We start from the raw sequence: 6,280 nt of genomic DNA on the forward strand, positions 1-6,280 counted from the left end.
CCTGAATAGTAGATATAAGTAGTCAGTCAATGATTGCTATATAAAATCCAAAGTCACACATGCAATGCTGGGATATCTGGTCAATAAAATGCTGAATTTAAGAACAATAGGAGTCTTGTCATTTTTTTTTTCCTTTTTATTCACTTTTTTTCTTTTTATCATAAAAAAACATTTATTTGTTAACAGTATCTTTCACTGCCATGACATCTGAACAGGCTTTCAACTCTTTAAAGACTGACTTTAATATAACAACATTACAGGAGATAAAATTTACATTTTTAAATAAGGATAGTAAAAAGTGAAAAAATATAATGCTACATTCCTTAATATCCATGAAAAAAATTTAACTCAAGTTTAAATACTCTTGATTTTATTAAAGAAAGTATAAAATACCAAATTCTACATTTTTAAACACTATTATTTTAAGAATCACTTATTTCTTCATAGTGCCAGCATGTTTCCCATACTTCCATATATCTTGAGATCTCCTCTCAGGAGGCTGGTACCACTTTTCAACAAAGGCATTAATAATAAAACTTCTGGGGTTTTCCTTGGGGTTGCCCCAATTTTTTCTCCATTTCGTTTTTCAGTTTATTCACCTCGTACCTCTTGGCCATTGCCACAAGATCCTCTGGGATACTCTCTTGTGCTCTTTCCAGGATATTAATTAACTCTCCAGCAACCCTCCAGTCATTTCTAGTGAGGAGAGTAATAGATATCCCAGTTCTCCCTGCTCTTCCATTGCGCCCTACTCTGTGCACATATTCTTCAATGTTCTGGGGAAATCATAATTATAGACGTGTGTGATATCAAGGACGTCAAGACCCCAAGATGCCAAGTCGGTGGCAATCAATATTCTTACTTTACCTGTTTTAAAGTTTTCTAATGCCCTCTCTCGGTCGCTCTGCTCCCTATTACCGTGAAGGGATTCCACTGTTACATGTCACAGAATCAGGTCGCTTGACAGCTGGTCAGCAACAGCTTTTCTGCTGACAAACACTATGACTTTGTCTTTGGGAGACATGCTTTCTAGAAAAGTTTGGATATGAGAGCGTTTCTCTTCTTCGGTGGTACCAATTATGTTTTGTTTCACGGTACTTACTGCCACTAGATCCAAAGTACCAACATATACAATCATTGGCTCTTTCAAGTAAGTCTGTGCAAGTCGACCGACAGCATATGGCCACGTTGCACTTGTCATAATAGTCTGCCTGTCTGGGTGCATATCTAATAAAATCTTCATTATCTGGGGTTCAAATCCCATATCTAGCATCTTGTCGGCTTCATCTAAAACCAAGTAGGTTACATTTCTGAGGTTAACAAAGTTATTTATTTGTAGATCATTCAGTCTTCCAGGAGTTGCAATAATAATATCTACTCCTTTTTTCAGATCTTGTACTTGTCCATTTCTATCTCCACCGCCATATATACACACACTTTTGAGGCCTTTATATGAATACTTAGAACATTCAGCTTCCACTTGAAGTGCTAACTCGCACGTAGGTGTGAGGACTAACACGCCGGGTCCATTCCTCTCTCCTCTAATTACAGGCTGTGAATCCAAGTGTATAAATCCGGGCATTAAGTAGGACAGTGTTTTCCGGGTTCCAGTTTAGGCTACTCCTATAAGAGCTACACCTTGTAAAACTATCGGCCATGACTGCGACTGGATCGGTGTTCGCTTTTGAAAGCCTGCCTTTTTAATGTTTCCCATAACCTCAGGATAACACTGAAAAGCATCCTCAAATTTGCAAGTAGGATTGGGTATACGATGCTTCTCCCCTTCTTTCAAGTCATCACGCATTGTAATTTTCTTTCCTCCAAGTGTCTACTTGCGCTTGTGACATTGAACTTGTTGCTTCTGACTCCACGTAAAGGTTTTTCTTAATTGGTGGTAAATCTTCCCACTTTCCCCCCCCCATTTCAAAGCATCTTCTCGAATTTGATCCCAATCAATCAATGGCTGATTCTCTGTAACATTACTATCTGTCTTTACATCTCTTCCAACAGAAGGTTGGAACGCAACAATATCAGTTCTGAGTTTTGAATTGTAATTTTCTTCTTTTTTAACAAGATTATCCATCACTGTTTTGCCCTTCGCCTGCACCACCTTGTTGCCAAAGATTCTGACCTCTGCTTCTTCTGAATGACCTTCTTTATCTGTATTTTCGTGCTTGTTGTAATTTGGATGTCTTTTATTTCTGACCCTCCACGACCCATCACAGCGCCGACCCACACGTTATTCAGTCCAAAGCAAAGCGGCGGTTCTCGGAGGCCAGCGGCCACAGGTTGCTGGAGGCCGGAGGGGTTCCTCCAGCCGCCACCTCTGCCGCCCCTACCGGCCTCCTGACCTCTTCGATTCGGCTCCTCCGTCAGCCTCCTTTCCGGAGCACGGGACACTGCCGGGAAGCAACGACCCATGAGGACGCGTTGGTGCCTGCTTCTTGCTTGGACATGGTTCCGTGAGGAAGAGCCGGCGCGTCCGACGTCGCTCGGGTTTGGCTCTGCACCCCTCCACGGTGCCGTCGTAGAGTCTTCTCTGACCTTTTTTTCCCCCACATTTCCACCCCAAGTGTCTGTTCACAAATGCACTGTGAGCGAAGAGAAGGAAAGAGCGCACACTAACAGTAAATCGGTAAACAGTGATAATCTTATCACTACCGTTTGCAAAAGGCTTCCAAAAGTTTGTGTTTCCATTGGCAGCCCCTGAGTGTGAACCTAGCACTGGGCCATACCTAACTGCCACTAGAAAGAATGTTTCCTTTGAACAAATCTGGGGATTTCAAACAAATATTTGTGGACTTCTTAGAAAAATTGGCATCAGGCCTCAAAGACGCAAACTTGTTAGTCGCTTCAATCTACCATGAAGATAAATTTCCAAATTATTAGAATAACATTAATTATGATATCTGTGTTTTCTGAATCCCTAGTTGAAAAACATAATCTGACAGTGAACTTTTGCTTCTTGGGTGCAGTTTTATTTTAAGGCTTTGCAATTGAATTAATTTGATTATGATTTTTTAAAATTGGAATTCCTGGACTTTGAGACTCCTCAGGAGGAAAAATGAGATTGAACATACAAGTCAAGTCTGACCTACAAAATAATGGCTCTGCAATCACTATAACTGTGAACCACGTGAACTGGGAACGACTATGATTTTTTGAGCCATCATAAATTTTGCAAATACTGTACTCTATTTTAATTTAAGACTAGCCTGGCAAATCGTTTTGGAGTGGTTTTAGGGACAGCCAGCTGGCCCTACTGCCAAAACTTACCTCTTGGTTCATTTGTTAATAATACTTAAAATTATGCCATTAGAATTGCATTCCTTTGGCTCAAGGTCTGGTTACCCCACTAAAATGCAAATATCCCTGGGAAAAGCCATATTTAAAACAGTGACCACCATTTACCCGTAACTCTTGTCTCAGTGTTTACACATGCATAGAAGTGGAGAAAAGGTAAGATATGATTCTTAGGCCCACCAACAGGAAATTAGTCCAGAAAAGAAAGTCTGGAGATTCTAAGTCAATGAAATGACATCTTTGCCTGAAACTCTGCCCTGAAAAAATAATTTAAAACACTGGGGATTGGGCTGTGCAACGCAATCTTCCTATATCTGCATGTAAAGAAGAAAAAGAAAACCCACAAGGAAATCTTCCTTGAGACATCTCTTGGAGTTCTCTCATTACTTCCCTGATAGTAATAAATAGCCGATAATCTCAAAGCAAACTGCTTCTGATGTCTGTCACTTAATACTAAGCTGCTATATTTAGCATTCCTAGCTAAATAAATTTATCCCCGGCCAACACTGGAATTAAAGAACCCAAAAGGGGCTTTATGAAAATTTCCCTAGGTAATTGATACTTTTAACTGAGTTAGTCCTGGATTAAATACCTGAAATGAAATGTGATGATGAGCTGGAACACCTAGGAGCCAACCACCCATGGCCAAAATAGAATCATCTGGACGCTGTCATCTTGCCTCAGAAAATCAAAGTATCAAATATCCTATCAAATTGCACCTCGAGGCATGAAAACAAAGCTGAGTATAAACTCACTAAGATAATTTGGAAAGGGCTTCCCCGTTGATGTCACATTAACGAACTTCACCTTGATTCCATGTTTTCCTCTGGCTATAGAGAGAGAAGGTCATTTTCCTGTTCTTTCCATTACTGTGTGTTTTCCTTCCCCTGCGGAACAGAGACAGTGAGCACCTTGTCACCTTCGACTGAGGTCAGGTGTCTCCACTCGCGGTTCCCTCGGCACAACAGTCCCATCTGACGTTGTTAAACGTCAGACTGAAGTAGACATTCCACAAGGATCTGAAATGAGGAACGTGAGCGCTGACCTGTCACTCCAACACCCCATCGGTCCCTGTCGATTATTAAATGCTTATTGTGGTGATGCCCCACAGTTAACTGATCAAGCTTTAAGTTTTCCGTTCTCAAGACAAACTGACTATTTGTGTAAAAGATCCAGACTTCGGGGTGGCCAAATTCATGAAAACCTGTTCTGCTTAAAATTTAAGGCCATCAGGCTCAAAAAGGGTCTTTCTGTATCATAAAACCCTTGATCAGAGCTTACTTATTGTTCTTGTTGTTACTTAAACAAATAGCATGGCCTTGAGAATAGAAAAGTGAAAATATACACCAATATCACTGATACACGGCCATCTGAGACCAAGCTTTCACAGCTGTGGATGAATTACAGAAGATCAAGGTGACACAATTTGCCAATTTGCTGTCTGGCAAGAAATGTCTGTGTCATCCTCACTGCCATATGTTGAAATCCTAACCCCCAGGGGGATGGCTGGAGGTAAGGAGGTCATGAGGGTGGAGCCCCATGAATGGGATTAGTGTCCTTAAAGAAGAGACCCCACTGAGCTCTGTCACAACCGCCCACCACGTGAGGGCACAACGAGAAGACGGCTGTCTGTGAACCCGGAAGCTGGTCTGCACCAGACATGGGATCAATCTGCCGGCACCTTGAGTCTGGACATCCCAGCCTCCAGAACTGTGAGAAGTAAATGTTTATTGCCTAAGCCACCCAGCCCATGGTATTTTTGTTATAGCAGCCCAAACAGACTATGACAGAATTTTAGTGCATCTCCTAGGCATTTTGAACATTTATTTAAACCAGTCACAAATCACATAATTTTTTTAAAGATTTTATTTATTTATTTGAGAGAGAGAGAGAAAGTGAGCACCCGTGCACAAGCAGGGGGGAGGGGCAGAAAGAGAGGGAGAAGCAGACTCTCTGCTGAGCAGGGAGCCCGATGTGGGACTGGATCCCAGGGATCATGATCTGAGCCGAAGGCAGATGCTTAACCAACTGAGCGACCCAGGTGCCCCTGAATGGGAATGATCTTAATTTCTTATTTACTGAAATCATCAGCTCTAATAAATTTCATAATTTCATTTTTCTCTGCACCTCATTGAGCAAGTTGAGGCAACAACCCACCTGGAAATGACATCATAGGATTTTAAGTGATAAGACCATTCTGTTCCAAAAGAAAAATATAAGACTAGCTCTTCTCCAGGTCCCCAGATCCCTTCCTTGTGCCTTTTAATCCAGATGTGTCCTACTTTCTAATACCCGAGGCTTCCGCCTCCCACCTTCCCACCACAGCCCCCACTTCACCCTATGATGTTTCCACATTACTCTAGCCTTTTCCATTCAGAAGGAAAAATTTAAGCATCCAGGATTATTTTAGACCAAGACCAGGTATCTGGTTCTATCTGTTCCCTACTATGTCATTGCCTCTAGAATGTTGGGAGCTTAAAACATTCTGGAACCCACTGAGCACCCATTGGTGGGGAGTGGAAAAGAGACCCATAGGCAAAGATCTCCCACGGTGGGACAGACATTACTAAAGGTGTTTGCAGAGACTGTGTATCTAATCCTCACAAAAAAAACCTTTTTCTGTAAGCCTAAGTATCTCTTTGAAGAGGTTAAATAAATTCCCTGAGGTCACATAGCTAATAAATGCCGGTTTCAGGATTCCAACCGAAATCTGTATGACTCTTAACTCTAGTGCTGATGGGCTTTTCAGTACGCCAAACCCAACCCAAATGAATCTCTGGTGGGGGATTTTAACATTGGTCCATAAAGGTGAGTGACATGGTGGATCAGTGACCAAAGACACCATCTCTGCGTGTGATTTTTCTTTCCCAACCTGACTTTTTTCTTTGTCATATTCTAGCTTCAGTGACTTTCAATTCCAAACTAGCCTTGAGGTTTGTTGTTGTTGTTGTTGTTTTTTAATCAGTTATTATTCATT

General features: G+C 41.5%; 1 pseudogene; it reads right to left on the minus strand.

The window, feature by feature from the left end:
• Positions 1–479: 479 nt before the first annotated feature.
• LOC123840512 (probable ATP-dependent RNA helicase DDX43) lies at positions 480–2,456 on the minus strand (annotated as a pseudogene).
• Between the last annotated feature and the right edge of the window lie 3,824 nt (positions 2,457–6,280).

This window comes from Mirounga angustirostris, unplaced genomic scaffold (assembly GCF_029215605.1).
Source record: "Mirounga angustirostris isolate CCGP_5_RB_7025 unplaced genomic scaffold, mMirAng1.0.hap1 SCAF_5, whole genome shotgun sequence".
In the NCBI taxonomy this organism is placed as follows: Eukaryota; Metazoa; Chordata; class Mammalia; order Carnivora; family Phocidae; genus Mirounga; species Mirounga angustirostris.